At 46.6% G+C, this 16,775-nt stretch overlaps 1 protein-coding gene across 1 annotated transcript in view; it reads right to left on the bottom strand.

Annotated features, from left to right (window-relative positions):
- The window catches only part of FLI1 (Fli-1 proto-oncogene, ETS transcription factor), a 140,249-nt gene that overhangs the window by 74,183 nt on the left and 49,291 nt on the right, over positions 1-16,775 (bottom strand). The window lies entirely within an intron of this gene.

The raw sequence follows: 16,775 nt of genomic DNA on the forward strand, positions 1-16,775 counted from the left end.
ACTCTTTTTTGCATTCAAGACTGAAAAGTTGGGAAATATCCTTTGGTAAACCCAATGTCATTTCCATGGTGAGTAGAGGCAGAGGCAAGAGCAGCGTGAGAGAAGGTAAACAAGTGGCTTGGGGTGAATGCAGCTGACCGATGGGTGTAGGCGCACTTCTTTCATTGCTGGGACTAGAAGCAGTCAGGGGACAAGGGCACAGGTGTGGGCACCAGGATCCTGCCTTTCTCAGGTAGGGCGCTGGTAAGCTGGTAGACATTTCAAGCCTACACTGACTGTGTGGGTTGCAGCTCAATGAAAAGAAAACCAAAATCCTCACAACTGGACCAAAAGGCAACATCATGATAAATAGAAGTTGAGGTTTCCAGGGAGCTCATTTTGCTCGGATCCACAGTGAACACTCTTGGAAGCAGTAGTCAAGAAACCAAAAGACATAATGTGTCAGGCAAATCTACTACATAAGGCCTCCATAAAGTGTCAGAAAACAAAGATGTCACTGTGAGCCCGAAGGTGGACCTGACACAAGCCATGGTATTTTCAATCCATTCAGATGTGTGTGAAATTTAGACAGCGACTAAGGAAGACAACGGAAGAATTGGTGCATTTGAATCATGGTGTCGGTAAAGGGCATTGAAAGTGCTGTGTGGACTGCCAGAAGAACAAGCAAGTCAGGCTTGAAAGAACTCTAGCTAGAGGGCTCCTCAGAAGTGAGTATGGATAGACACCATGTCAGGCATTTTAGGCACGCTGTCAGGAGAGACTGGTCCCTGGCAAAGGGTGTCACGCTTCACAAAGTAGAGAGGCAATGAAAAAGGAAGAACGTTGGTGAGATGGATTGACGCTTTGGCTGCAACAATGAGATTAAGCATAGCAAAGATCTGAGGATGGTGCAGGACCAGGTAGTGTTTCCTTCTGTTGTCCATAGATTCGCTCTGCGTGGGAACAGACTAGACGGCACCTAACGCCAACAGTTGGTCAGATTCTGTGGCTCCTTCTATTTTATGCATGCTTATAAACTCCTTTATTGACCTTGGCTAAAAGGAGCACTTTTGGGTGTTCAAGAACTGTCTATTGAAGAATTGTTGATAAGTATTTAACTCCAGAAGGACAGACTGAACATAGGGACAATATCAGGATCAAGTTCAAGAACCAGCCCAGAATGATTAAATTCCTTCAGTTTATAAGACACCTTGGCTTATCCTATTACCTTCAGGACTTGGTAGGCACCATCCTTCCATCCAGGAAAGGACTGGTTATTCTCTAAAAGACTGTGGAGTCTGGATTACTTTGCTCTTACTTGCCATCATGTCAGCCCCGATGCACGGCAATGGGATGAACTGCCGTGACACTCCCATGATCGTTTGTGGATCGAACCATTCAATAGTGTTGGTTTTCCAAACTAGACCTCCACATCTAGGTCTCTCTACTTAGTAATTCTTCCTGTGGAAGCTCTGCTGGAACTTCTTCAGCATCGTAGCAACCTTAAGCCTCCAATGACAGGCAAGTATCTGCATACGTGGTGCATTGGCCAGGAATGGAACCGGGGTGAGAAGGGTGCTTCAGACCATGCTATATGAAAATGTATTTGAAAGCGAGAAATCAGAAGGGCTAACCTTGTGTAGTGTTCCGCTCTGGGTTTGCCCTGCCCCCAGAGTTGTCACTTTGAAATGAAGTTCTGGGTTGGCTTAGTGCTTGGGTTCTAAGGAGGGCTTTTCTTTTTCTGAATGCAGGAGAGAATAGACCACGGAGTCCCTGGACTACAGGTAGGTGGGTTTCCAAGCACATGTGTGGACTCTGCCCTGTCACCAGAGAGGCTGCTTATGGGGCACTGCCTAGAGTGGCAACTTGAGGTCTGACCCAGAGAATATGGCCCATGTTTGCCACATGTTTGTCTTCCAGGGAGAATAGATATCAAGGGATGCGCTTGTTTCGATGTAATGGGGAATCGCATCTCACCACCTCACCCCCCAGGCCCCTGCCCAAACTGGATAAGGTGCCTTTATTATATCACTTATAATACATCCTGTGTTTTCATCATAGAAAAAAATTCTGAAGAGATAAGGGCATCAGACAATTGTCAATGAACTTGGTAAGTGCAAAATATCACTTATCTCAATTCTCCCAGTTACGTATTCTATTTAAAAAATAAAAAGAAAAGCCCAAATCTGTTGCTGTGGGGCCGATAAAACCTCGAGGTGACCGTGGATTATGGAGTCGGCCTGCTCCACGGCGTTTCCTCAGCTGTAAGCTCTACGGAAGCAGAGAACCGGGCCTTTCTGCCGCCGTGCTGCATGTGGGCTCAACCTGCCAACCTTCAGGCTAGTAGTCTGGCACAAATTGTTTGCACTATCCAGAGATCCTGCAATGCTTTGAGGGATGCGCCAATGATCACTTATGTTGGTTTTTTTCTTCAGATGAGAACATTGTAATTTGGAAAAGTTAAATGACATGCTCGTTTTACTTTTCTGAGAAGTCAAGCCACACCATGATGCCTGTCGGACCATGGATGAGCCTTGCAAACGTCACTCTGAAGGAAAGAGAGCAACCACGAAGGACAAAGTCAATGCCCTCTCATTTAGAGTTGATCAGCAAGCAGAGGGAAACGGAAGCTTACCACTGGTTACTTGCGGTGGGAAAGAGAGGGGTAGATGGGGTCCTTGTGAAGAAGTCACAGGCTTTACGCTAATGGTGGCAGAATCATTTGGAAAATAATGTTGATGGTTGAACTTGAAGATGATGGAAGAACTTGAATTTGAAGAATGTAATCAGTGTCACTGAATAATATATATAAAAATTGTTGAACGGACAAATGTGAAGTTACGAATATTTTGCCACAATTTTTAAAAATCCACCTAAACCCATCACCTCAAAATAATAGCAGTAACTTGCTCAGGCACACAAGAATTTGAGGTGAGCTAAGATGTAAACTGCACCTGCTACTATTCATTGGTTCTCTAGTGAATTGTCTGCTTTCTCAAGTGGTCCGTGAGGACAACTCTTACATTTATTGTAACGGAGAACACAGCGTTTGGAGTCAGTGATTTCGCTACTGACTTGAGTCTCCATCTCTCCAGCCCTCCCGCTTCTGAAACCAGGCCTCTCAGAGGCAGAGATAAGATGCTGTTAATTATGCATGGAGACGTCAGTGCCCAAATTATCAAAATAGGTGATGATTAAATGAAAATTCAACAAAATTTTAAAACCAATTAAATTCCGCCTGGCATTCGTGCCACGTGTTACAGGGCAGAACTGCTCCACAAGGCTTTCCTAGCTACAATATTTATGAAAGCAGATCTTCAGCGTTTTCTTCCAGAGTCAGTGGGTTGGCTCAAACTGCCAGCCTTTCAGTGAGTATTGGATCTTTCCATTTGCTAGCTATGGGGGCACTCATTAAATATCAGGAGAATACCAAGATCATGATGACACAAATTAAAAACATCACATAGTTTAAAATTTGCCTTTTTTTAAAAAAAGGAGATATATCTATTCCAATGCCTCCCCCTCCCCCACCTCACCCCCATCTCCTAGCTGAAGCTAAGTACTATTTTCCAGGTGCATGTCAGTTGAGTGAAGGGGGATGTGGTCAGATCATTACCATCTGAAGGACTGACTGATTTTAATGATAAGAAAGCCCAGAGAGTTTAGCTAAAGCAGAGGGAGAGTCCTTCAGACTGTCAGGGAGAGGTTGGACCGTGTCCTTATTCTATTCAGGAACCTATGGAAGAAGAAAGGATGTCAACTGTGCAGGGAAGATGCAATGACCTAAGCGGAGCTAAGTTCCAAACTCAAACTCGCTGCCATCAATAGATTCCGGTTAACAGTGACCCGATAGGACAGGGTAGAACTGTAGGTTTCAGAGACTATAACTCTTTATGCGTCTAGAAAGCCTCCTCTTTTTCTCATGAAGTGACTCTTGGTTTTGAACTGCTGACCCTGGGGTTAGCAGCCCAATGTGTCCCAGACACAGCCATAGAAGAGAGACTTGTTCCTTCATCCATCCTTACGGGTAGGCTGAGTTTCCATTTAGAACAAAGGTAGTGATGAAAGACAAGGGGCCTAAGAAGCACCAATCTCACATCGTGTCCTTCCTTTTTGCCCAGAGTCTTGTAAGGACAGGATCCTGGGGAAGAGGAGCTTTGCTGGAGGAGGACAAAGGAATGCCAAAAGCAACCAGACCAGGCTCCCCGCTGCCGCCCCTGCTCAGTAGGTCCACTGATCCACTCCCAGGGCAGACCTCTAGAAGGTAATCTCTAGCATATCCATTACCCAGAGTCACCACAGGGAGCACACTTGCTTTCGCTTTTGATTACAGTTCTTGCATAATGACATGAAGCCCTTTTCCCTGCCCGTCAGAATGCATACACAATGGTGGCAGTCAAGAGTCCAGGAGTGACGCACACTCCGCAGCTTGGGGAGGGACTGAGCTCCACAGTCCTGCCCGGGGTGTCAGAGGATCAGCTGCTGTTAGTCACTTCAAGCCACTTGCCCATTGTCTGCTCATTTTCTTCTAGTTACAGAGGGCCAGTAGAAAAACAGAAGAGGAGGCAACACTCACAGGACACACTCGGACCTCTGTCCCGCACAGGCGAATGTTACAGCTTTTGTGGTGCCACCAGCAATTCACCTGCCTAGTGTTGCTCAGCTTTCACTTGATGGGCCTGCAAACCCATTGCCACAGTCAAGCTCGATGTGCAGGCTAACCCATCATCACTTCCAGCCTTGTACCATCCTCAGTGCTTTCTTTCTTCGGGTTCCAGGAGGTTCTTAGGGCAGGGACACCAATTCCTTGGCCCAGAGAATATGTTCTACTTCAGACTCTTCTTCGTGATGGTAGTTAACTCTTAGGGTTAAACTTTATGTAAAACTACCTTCTTATCAAGTCCAAGGCATGATCACAAACTGACAATCCCCATGACAGACCATGACTCACTCAATTTGCATGGTCTCAAACAACCCTTTGGGAGCAGTTACAAGTCCATCACTTGCAGTTACTACCTAATCTGATGTCATTTTGGGACTTGAGAGGATTATGGGTGAAGGAGTGGAGTCTAGTCTGTCTATCGGGTCACAGCCAATGAGGCCTCTGTGGGCATAGGCTTCCCCTGAGGATTTTGGGAAAACTCTGGTATTTCCTCCTTGGATGTGGGAGAGACTCTCTCTCACTACTCAATCTGTGAAATGACGCTCTACTGACACGACCTGACAAGACACGTGGCACTATGTTGATAGACACTGTGCTCTAGGAACGGGAGAAGCCATGTAGAGACCCCTGCCAGTGCTGAGATGCTTACAAAGACAATGGATCCAAAGACTTTCTACCCACTGGCCTGTGATTGTCTTGCATTCACTGTCATTGCAGGTGTTTTGTGAGTCTGGAGATGACTTTATAGAATGGTATTGGACATATGAACTAATATTGGACTTGCGGGCTTGGACTGGACTGGGATGTTTTCTTAATGTAAAATTAGCCTTTATATAAAACTCTCTCTTATACACATATACGTGTTTATGAATTTGTTTCTCTAGTTTACCCAGGCTAACACATGGCTGAAAGCAGAGAATGTCAGAAAAATGTTTATTTGTGTTCTATTAATTATGCAAAGGCATTCCACTGTGTGGATCGTAACAAATTATGGATAACACTGTTAAGAAGGGGAATTATTCTCATGTCAAACCTGCACATCAATCAAAAGGCAGTTGTTTAAACAGCACAAGGGGATAGTGCATCGTTGACAATAAGGACAGATATGCATCATGGTTGTATCTTTCATTACATTTATGCTGTCTGCTGAGCAAATAATCCGAGAAGTCGGATTCTCTGAAGAACATGGCATCTAGTGGAGGCAGCCTCGTTAACAACAAAGGAGACTTGAAGCACTGACTGTGGAAGATCAAAGACTGCAGCCTTAGTATGGAGGACACCTCAATGTAAACACTAAAATAAAAAGTCCTCATAAGTGGATCGATAGACAGCATTATCGTAAACAGAGAAGGGGAAATTGCTAAGGGTTTCTTCTCGCTTGAAACCATAATCAACATTCAGGAAAGCCACAGTGGAGAAGCCGAAGGGGGTATTTCCTTGGGCACATCTGCTGCAAAAGTGTTAAAAAGCAAAGTTGGTACCTAGACTCAAGCCATGGTCTTTTCAGTGGCCTCACATACATGGGAAAGCTTGACAATGGGCAAGGAAAACCAAGAAGAACTGATTCATGATATTCATGACAAATATTGACTAGACCACGGATGACTGGAAGAACGAACCAATCGGTCTTGAAAGAAGGACAGTCAGGATGTTCCTAAGAAGCAAGGTCAGCGAGGCTTGCCTAACGGTTTTGGGCGGGTTGTCAGGAAGGGCCAGTTCCTGGAGAAGGACGTCAGGCTTGGACGTCAGTAAAGGGTCAGTGAAAAAGAGAAAGGCCCTCAATGAGGTGGTTTATAGGCTGAAACACAGAAACTGTTGTGAGGATGGTGCAGGAGGGGCAGTGTCTCATTCCGTTGTACATAGATAGGGTTGCTATGTGTCAACAGCCCCTAACAACAAGGCCATATAAAACCGAACCATTGCTCTGTGAAGCAGCAACCATCAGACTTGTGAGCGAATGAGACTGCAGCTGAAGTTCAGCTGAATTCAGAAGGATAACCACGAATTCAGAAGCATGCCACTAAGGGTGTGTTTTTTTAATCTTTTATGTAACCATAGTAACTGGAACATTTCCTATCATTTCAATCAACAAGAAAAACAACACTCAAAGCCTTTAGCTGATTCTCTGACTACCCTTTTCCCTGTGGTGACTGATCCTGGCTGGCCAGATTCAGCACCATGACTAACCAGATGAGGAAACGGAGACACAAAGCCTGACGTCTCCAAATCCATGCAGTGAGGTAGTGTCCATCTCAGCAGTAAAAAGTAGCTCTTCTGACAACCATACAGTGGAATGCACCCCAAACAAACTAAATAAAATAAAACAATGGATGTGCATATATTAGAAGGAACAAATAGAACATCGCCAACCCTGTCTGATAATGGGTAGCTTCCAAGGAATTTTTATAATCACTGTCTCATCCAATCCGCGGCCATTTGAGTTAGAACATTCATTACTGAAAAGGAAACCAGGTCTCAAAGAGGTTCAGTCCTGGCCTCAAATCCCTTAGTTAGTCTCAAAGCTAGTGGTTGCCAGATTGACAATCCTATACTATTCCCCCAAAGTGGATTTTGTTTGCCAACACGAATCCTAGGCTGTGCCACACAGCCATGCCTGCTATGGAATTGGGGTTTTAAAAAAATAATTTTAATAAACATTACACTTTTCTAAACCCCATTCTGTCATTTAAATCTCCATGTATCGGGGAAGGGGTTTCTACAGTACATGAGCCACAGAAGGTAGCCAGCAGAACTCCCGGCAATGGAATCAAATCCTTTGCAGATGAAAGTACTTTATTTAATGAGGTTTAATAATTGAAGGGAATGTTCCTAAATGAGCGAAGAGGAGAGGGTCTCTGCTGTGTAACAGAATCCAGAGCGAGAGCCTCTACTAATCACTGCTCTCCTTTCGATGCGCCTCCAGGTCTCCCTGGGCACTTACCTTGTCGGTGGACTTTGAGTTTTCACAGTCACCGTTTTGACCATAACCACAGTTAAAGGGCATTACAAAAGATCAAAGTGGAATTTTCCTCCCACAGAGAATGGCTTTATCGCTGAAAGGGGAAAATAAATGCTGAATGTGAAAACTGGCTGGAAGAGGGGGAACCGAAGGCTCATCTGAGCCCCAAGAAAGGAAACATTTACAATCTGTTTTACTTTTTGCTTCTTTACAATGAGCCTGACCCCTTCCCAAGAGGCTTTTTCTCAGTGGCAACAGGGGGCGCAAAGGGTTTGGCAGTGATCTGTTGTGTTGAACGCATCATGTCCGCGGGTCCAGACAAGCTTCTCTCAGATGACAAACTAAGGGGTGACCGGCCCTTGGAGGTGGGTCACAGGGTGCCCCGAAGCCAGGGCACAATGAGGGTGCTGAGTTTTATGACGGCTCAGAAGCTTGGTTTGGTTCTTCTGACAAACGGAGTCGTGCCTGGCCTGCGGTGACAGTGCACTGGAAGGTTAGAGAAAGGCCTCGCTGGTGCAAACCACTGACCAACAAGGCAAAAGCGATGGGGGGAGCAAGGCAGGAGACATGGCGATTCTGAAAGGCAGCAACTGTTTCCTGTATTTCTTCCTACTCGGCATTGGGTGGAGACTACACTGTCTGGTGTAACCGGAGGAGCCACAGAACCTGGGACAATAACCATGGAAAGGTGTTCAGACAGGTGGTGAAACTGCTGTGCCTCTGAGCCCCCGGGTGCCGTGGCCTTGGGACAATTATAGGGTAAATGGTCGGCATAACCAGTCTCCTAAGACGCAGCTCCCGGTGCCCATGCATACCGCCAGTTACCTATTTGGACGTTTGCCCTGACTTGGCGAATGGTTTTCTGGTGGCCATGTGAGGCTCGGGCCTGAGCTGGAAGCAACCTCTTTCCCGCAGAGGCCCTCCGGCCACCTTTGCTGCAGCGGCGTTGAAAGGCGTAGGATAAAGGAAGTAAACAGTTCAGTGCCTCTTCTCTCCAGAGGACTCCGCTTTTAAGTTCAGCTTCAGGAATCACAGGTGCAGGCTGCCAGCAGGGTCAATGTGGAACTGTATTTGCTGTGCAATTTGGGGCAAGTTATCCAGTCTTGCGATTGTTGGGGGAAAAAATTTTTTTTACCATCTTCAAATAAAGGTTTCATGTTCTTTATGAAGATAAACAGCCACGACGTCCAGACCCCTGAGAGCAAAGGTGTGAACACAATCTGAGCCTCTGCCCCAAATAGCCATGGTCCTAAGTAACCCTGTGCTTCCCCAGCTTGCTAGTCCATCCCCGTCAGTGATTGTACATTCGAAGAGGCTTGGATTTTGTAGGAAAGCAACTGTGATCGTCGAAGACAGCCAGATGCCGCTCATACGAAGAAGCAGAATGTTGGATGTGGTGAAAACAAGGTGAAATTACCCATCGGATATGAGCAAGGGGGCACATGTCAGCACGGGGCCAGCTTGCTGATGTAAGGTGAGCTTCGGACACTACCTGAGACTGTCCTCTGAGGTGTGCTCTTGGACTCCCCATTGCAGGAATTTGGGGAGAGCCTGGGAGCTGGGGTGCAGACCTCACACTTTTTTGTGCTCTGAGAGTGAAGGTGTCTGTGAGGTACGTTCTGGTAGCTGGACCAGGAGGCTCTTCTCCTGGATCTGCATCCATGAGAAGCGGCAGGGAGGGAGGGGGGGCAAGGAAGTTCAAAGCGAGAGGATGGGCTCCCCTGACCTGGGCAAGCAGACTCTGGTCACCAGCTTGTTCAGAAGACATGATACTCCTTGCAGTTTTGTCTTTTCTCTCTCTCTCTCTCGGGAGTTGGAGAGGAAAAAATATTGTGGCGTATGTTCCAGAATGCTTACTTGACTCCTGGGGACCCGGGAACCTTCCCATTTCCCCCAAACATGAATTCTGACTTTCCAGGCCCTTGAACGGAGGAGCTGCCTCAATCTTACTCGCTGTTTCATTCCGGAAGCCTGCACAGCACCTACTTCAATGAATGAAAGCCCGTACATGATGGAAAATGGAGAGGCCTGCCCTCCCTCACCAATACCTTTACCACTAGCCAGACTCCCAGTCCTATAGTCGTGCTTGGAGCAATACCAATTAAGCCTTGCTCCCTAAGCGTATCAATTAAAAAACAAAACAAATGGACAAAAAACTAGCCAGAGCCAATGACCATTTGCAATCCAAATTTAAATGAGAAGCCACTAACCACTCATTGCTAACAATGTCTTGAGGCCCTATTTCTACCCCATGTCGCATCCAACAATTCCCTCATCTGACAGTCTCCATGCTCACTGGGGCCACCACGCTCACAGGAAGCCCAGGAGGAAACATGTACGTGGAGGGCATTTTACTCTGATCATTTCAGGAGGTGCCCAGCCAGAAGACAAGGGTAACAGGACGTCTGCCTCACGCCACAGAGGGCCCCGGCCATAAAAAAATGTCATTTGGCATGGTGGACAGACTGACCACCCTGCAAGAGAATCCGTTTCTTCAGAGCACACTGGAAAGGTAACCTGCCGAGCACATTTCCTAGTTCTTACTAGCTGTTTCCTTCTGTGATTAAACTGGATGATCTCGAAGTTTTGTTGTGATTTCTCCAACACCCACCCCCCATCCTCACCCCGCAGTGCTTCAGTCCTAAAATCTATCCGTTAAATGATCCTGGAATAATCCCAGTTCAAGGAGCCTCCTTTCACTGCCACTACTATCCCAATGCAGATGATGCCTTAGCTAGCCACCCTGATAAACGTAAAGGAGCCCTGGCATCGCGTTGTTTAAGCGCTTGGATGCTAACCAAAAAAGTCAGTGGTTCATGCCCACAAGCAACTTTGTGGAAGAAGGGTGGCTGGCAGTTTGCCCCCACAAAGATTTCAGCCTAGGAAACTCTATGAGGCAATTCTCCTCTGAATTATATGGTTGCTATTCAGATGGACTCAGTGGCAGCTATCAACAACAATAGTACATATAAATTAGCTCTGATTGCTCAGTGTAGACGCAGTTTAGTTTCCCGGGCCCATTGGCTGTCGTTTTTGCTCTCCCTTGCAGGGAGGAGGAAAGCGGAACCAAGAACAAGAAGCCAAATTTTCGCACATCTTCCAGCTCAGGCTCCATCTCCAGTACACAGCTGCTCTTGGATTGGTCTTCACCCTTGTTTGATTTGAGTGCCAAATATAGGAAGGCTATATACTGAAGCCTGCTGCCCCTCCGCATCCATCTATCGGTAAAGCAGGTATTGTGGGAACAAGACCTGCTCTGGCTATCCAATGAAAAGATCTCAGTAGGATTACTTAAAAGATAGTTTCTTTGTCAATCTCAGGAATGCTATTTGAATGCAAAGCCCAGCTGAGCCTCACTGGCCATTCCTCGGGACTTGAGACCCATTTCGTTATCCCATAAAGGCCTTCTCAAGACACCAGCCTTCTTCGTAGGAGCCATGGCATCTGTCTGTCTCAAGGACATAAGTCAAAGGGCAGAGAGTCTTAGTACTTACAGGAAATGGGAAAGCAACCTTCCCAGGTGGGGAATGCCCTGAGGAGATCCTCCAGACCTCTTAAGATGCCTACTTTGCTCCTTTTCCCTGCCCAGTTCCACCTACGTCAGGGCCAGGTGTCAAAGAACCCCTAGCTTGTATGCCAACGGCTGCTCTCGATTGATTTTCTGCAGGACTGAAGCATGTGACCATGATGGGGAGGGTGGTTTTCATGAGAAGGCCTAGAATGGGCCAAAGTCAATGATGCTGAGCTCCTCCATCCTGCCCCTCTCAGGGAACTGTGGGAGCAAAATGCTCGTGGGGACCTGGTAGCCCCCTTGATTCTAATCCCGAACCAAGAAAAGTGTCAGATTCCAACAGCACCCTCCGCAATCTTTCAAACGGGTTGAAAGTCTAAAACCAAACAGCGCAAGTTTGCTCTTCATCCTCAGTCTCAAGATAATGTCAGATTTAAGAAGCAAATAATTATCCCTAAACGTAATTCTTTTCTGCTGAGAAAGAAGTTGAAGTCTTTAATTTGGGTTTCTAAAATAGTGCTTGCTACCTAATAGAACTTTTCACAATGATGGAAATGTTTTAAATCTATGAGGCACAATACACACATGGCTACTGCACACTTGAAAGGTGTGACCGAGGAACTGGGTTTGTAAAGTTAATTTCATTTGAGTTCACTTAAATTCACCTGGTAACACAGGACTAACGACAATTGCCACGGTATCCATTCCAGCCCAGAGTGATTCCATGTGTGTCAGAGTACAGTTGTGCTCCCTAAGGTTTTCTGTGGCTAATTAAAAAAATTTTTTGGAATTAGATTGCCAGTCTTTTTTTCCCCGAATGCCTCCGGTGGGGCTCAAATTGCCAACTTTTTGCTAACATCTGTGTTAGTCTGGGTAGACTAGAGAAACAAATCCATGGATACACATATGTGTATAAGAAAGAGATTTGGGATTTATATACACGAGGAATTGGACATTGAGAAAACATCCCAACCCAGTCCAGTCCAAGGCCATAAGACTGATATTAGCCCATATGTCCTATACCAATCTATAAAGTCCTCTTCAGACTCATGAAACACATGCAATGAAGCCAAATGCAGGACGATCACAAGCCAGTGGGTAGAAAGTCTTTGGGTCCAGTGGTGTTGAAAGCATCTCAGCGCTGACAGGGGTCTCTCTGTGGCTTCTCCGGCTTCAGAGGTCTGGTTGCGTCCATGTGGCTTGTCTTCTGCAATGTCTTCCAGGGAATAGCAGAGAGAGAGAGGTGTCTTCCGCCTCCAAGAAGGAAATACCAGATTTCCAAGAATTCTCAGGAGAAGGCCATGCCCACAGAAATCTCATTGGCTATCTCCAGATTGACAGCCTAGACTCCACCCCTATACTCTTAATCCTTAAATTGACACCAGATTAGGTGACCACCATAACATCTGAACATTTGATTATTTGCACTCTGCAGGGACGCTCACATATGTTCGGTGGTTAGACTCCAAGTTAGTTGACATATTGCTTCAGCACATCCCATCTCACTAAGCAAAAGAACTATAGTGGTGCGGTAGTTAACTCAATGGCAATGAGTTTGGTTTCGTTTTTCAGTGGGATAGACTGCTAGCATATAGCCTTTCTAGTTAAGGTCCAGTAACTCCCCCAAAGACATGCCAAACATTAGACGCTATTTGCCAGCACATGGTGGGAGGTCAGACACATTCAGCCTTCAGACTGCTGTCTGGTCCCACCACAGTGGGGCCCACTCATTGCTGTTAAGGACAATGGGCTACTTCTCCCTTAAGGCTTTCAGTCTGGTCCACTGTAGGTGGGGTTCACACCCTACTGATAATGGCTTCTATGGAGAGCCAGCGAACAGGTCAAACCTGCTCAGTGACATCAAAATTAGGCTGCCTCCCTGTATCTAGGATCTGCCCATCTTGTCACATGTGTACCCCCAAGCCCTCCTCTTCCTACTGCGTGCATACCCCTAGATCGTCTCGTTCTTATCACTGTATTTACCTATCGCACAACCCCTCCCTGTGATTTATGTCATTACCTGTAATTAGGGGGCTTGCACATCCCCCAAAGATATATAAGCCTTGGTTAGTAATAAACTCTCTCTCACTCGCTCCTGCAATTCCCACTTTCCACATCCTCACGTGGACCACCGAGCAGGAATGAGGTGATCATGCTTCCATGGAATGTGTCTGGCTCCATTATTTCAATCTCTCTTCTGTCTCTCATATTGTCTCTGATTGTACTATAATCTTTACTCATTATCGCTGTACAATTTGTTAGGGGCTGGCTCCCCTGACACACAGGAAAATGGGGCAGAGGGCTATGCAAATGGAGTGCTTATGACCTACCAGGGGACTTGGATAGCTTACTAGTAACATGAGAGGGCTTCCAAAAAAAGTCTGTGGAAAAATATCGATTATCTTTGTTTTCCCCTCAATTAGCTTTTAATCCCATTTTCCATAAAAATTTGAAGTCTCCACATCTAAACGAGGGATATGATACCCTAATAAAGAGCTTGGTCAGTTTTGCTCTCTCTTTGATTTTTAAATGAACCTACCCACCGATGGAAAAGGGGGCCCTCACTACCACCGACCACCAAGAAGAAGAAATGGGACAGGGACATGTCTTTTGAATCTGAGGTTCTTGCGCTGGGAACCTCCTACACCCAGAAAATGGAGAGAGAATTGTGATCTCAAAGGACGCACAAGGTGCTGTGAAGCAGCGGCACAGGGATAGCAGAAGAAGACCCAGGAAAGGCGTACGTGGGCGCTCCAGCCCCTGGAGCCAGGCAGCTGTGCCGTGTGTTGGCAAGTAGAGAGTGTGGAGGGGGCAAGTGTGCATGTTTAGGTAGGAGGCTTGCTGATGGAGTGGGATGTTCCTACCCCACAAAGCAAGAGAGCTGACTGCCTTCTGGGCAAAGATTATAGGCAGAGTGGGGTGCTCTTAGCATTTAGTGCAGAGGAAAAGAGCTTTGTAGCATTTGCCCAAAGAGGACGGAGGCTGGACTGAAGGGTGTTGAAACCAAGGGCCACAGAGAGACCCCTTTGATGGTCTGGCTAAGAAGTGGTCCAAACTGAAGAACTGTATCTTCAGTTGTTCCTGATCCCCAATTGTAACTTGTGGTCTGTGAGTTCTGTGTAGCCATTGCAACAAATAATCAAAGCCCACAGAGAGGTAGGGGGTGCTGTGGGAGGGAGGACTTGGGTCAGAACTGATCGGAAGGGTGGCAGGTATGACAGGCTTTCACCTGATAGCAGTCAGTTTGGGGCTGACGCTAATGGAGACTCCCTTCCCCCTCATGATGTCAGATGAGGTAGCCCCATGGCCCCACCTGCCCTTTTTACAGGTTTTTAGCTCATGGAGCCATGAAGCTGATGTTTTCAGGAAACAAACAAACATTAATTAATTTATTTATGGATGCAGTCATTCATTTAAGTTATTAATTGGACATCTGCTAAGAGGGAGGCTTCGAGATAAAAGGCAAAGATATATGTCAAAGGAAAAGAGATGCCACAGAGTTAAAGGCCTCAGCAGATTACTATGAAATGAAGAGAGTTGCATAAATGCAGCTCCCTCTGACGTGGTTATTTCTCCACGAGGAACGAAACGCTTGATAAGGCTGCAGACTCTTTTGTGACCATCCTGAACAGGTAAGCAGCCACTTTGCTGCTCTTGGACACAGCGGGGTAGGAGTGGCTGGGGAGAGCATTGTTTCAGCCTAGGCCAACACAGCCTGTGGTCACAGGAAGGAAGGGTTAATGGTAGGAAAAGGAGGAAGGGAGAGGACATTAATTAAAATATGTAGATTGTGATGATTAAATTAAATGAGAACACTGTCCTTGAAGAATTTTGGGAAACAGAAAACATTTATAAATGGAAACAATGGATTGTTGATGATACTGAGCTCATTAAATACTTTGAAACAATGGTTTCCCCAGCCACCCCAGCATCGCTGTGTCTAAGAGCAATAAAATAGCTGACCCATTGCCCCACCAAAGGTGACAGGATGTGAAGAAAAGAGATGGCTCAATCAACTGACAAGGCAGGGGGGTTGGAACATGGGGGCAGGGCATTAACGCTTCCCTGGTTGTCCAGGACTGCCATGTAAGGGTTTCCCTGGGCAGATCTCGCCAGCTAGGTCCCCAGGTAAACAGTGCATCCAGCCTTCTCAGTAATAGAGAGTTGGGAGAAAGAAGGAGCAGAGGCTCCCCACCAGCAAAGGCCTATTTCTAAGGAGTTTTACTGTCTGCCCCTAGGGAAAAGTGACAGGTCTCATTGCAGGTCTGGGAGCAATCTGTGTGTCTCCAGCGGGTCTGGAGCAGCCATGGTAAAATCCTGCAGTAAGATCACCCTGCGTCTTGACCAACCAGAGAGCAAACTCCCAAACCCGGTTGCTTAGCCACTGGCCTCTGAAGTGAAGTGGGTAGAGTGTGAATTCGCAAGAGAGACTGTTTTTACTCAGAGCTCACAGACCGTGGGCTCTTGACCCCGTGACACACCTCTTGGCTCTTTCTTAAACAGTGAACTCCAAGAAGAGCAGCAGCTTGGCTCCAAACTGCCAGGTGGCTCTGCGGACGCGTTATTCTTCCCTTTGCTGCCTTTGGATTAATAACCACATTTGCATGAAGACAGGATCTCCACTGAGACTTATTTTCTCTTGTCTCCATTTACTTCTTCTCTCGTCATCTGGGCCATGGCCCAAACACCTAAGTACCCACCCACCACCCCAGACTCTACGGAGCAGGGACTGCTAGACTCCTCGGGTGGGGATGGGGGTACCATGACACACAAACCTCTCGAGGTCCTAGAGGCTGTCAACATCTGAATGTTTGAGCTAATTGAGAAAAACTTGCAAGAAAATATTCACTATTATTACCCAAAGGGGTAGTTAGCTATAGTTTTAAAGGGGTTCCCCCTCCTGCTCAGCAGATTGACCCCCCTAATTATTTCTCATTTAGGCAAATGCATTTGCATTTTCTGGTGGCGGGGTGAGTTAAGTGTTGGGCTGCTAACCATGAGGTGGGTGGTTCAAACCCACTAGCCACTCCACGGGAGAAAGACAAGGCTCTCTGCTCTCATAGAGATTTACAGTCTCAGAAACCCAGAGGAGTTCTACTTTGTCCTATGGAGCAGCTCTGAGTCAGAGTTGACTCAATGGCCGTGGGTTGGGTTGGGTTTAAGAAATGATACAGAAAACCAATTGGGACAGAGGGGGAAGAATACCTCCCCCCTCCCAAATAAACCAACAGACCATCGACTGGATCCTAACTCACAGTGACCCTCCTGCATGTGTCAGTGTAGAAATGGGTTCCATGGGGCCTTCAGTGCCTGAGTTTTCAGAAGAAGATCATGAGGCCTTTCTTCCGAGATGTTTCTGAATAGACTTGAACCTCCAACGTTTTGGCTAGCAGCCAATTAAATTAACTGTCTGGAATGCCCCGGGACTCCATCAAGGACGTTGGAGCCATAGCCAGGCCACCCTAAATGAGGTGGGACCCTACTTATGGGGTCTTATCTGTGGCATAGTGGGCTATGCACCGAGCTGCTAATTGCAAGGTCAGCGGTTCAAACACACCAGTGGCTCCAAGTGAGAAAAATGAGACTTTCTGCTCCCGTGAAGTTTTAAAGTCTCAGAAATCCAAAGGGACATAGCCTAAAGGGTCACCAGGAGTCAGAATCAA

Source organism: Tenrec ecaudatus, chromosome 12 (assembly GCF_050624435.1).
Source record: "Tenrec ecaudatus isolate mTenEca1 chromosome 12, mTenEca1.hap1, whole genome shotgun sequence".
NCBI lineage: Eukaryota > Metazoa > Chordata > Mammalia > Afrosoricida > Tenrecidae > Tenrec > Tenrec ecaudatus.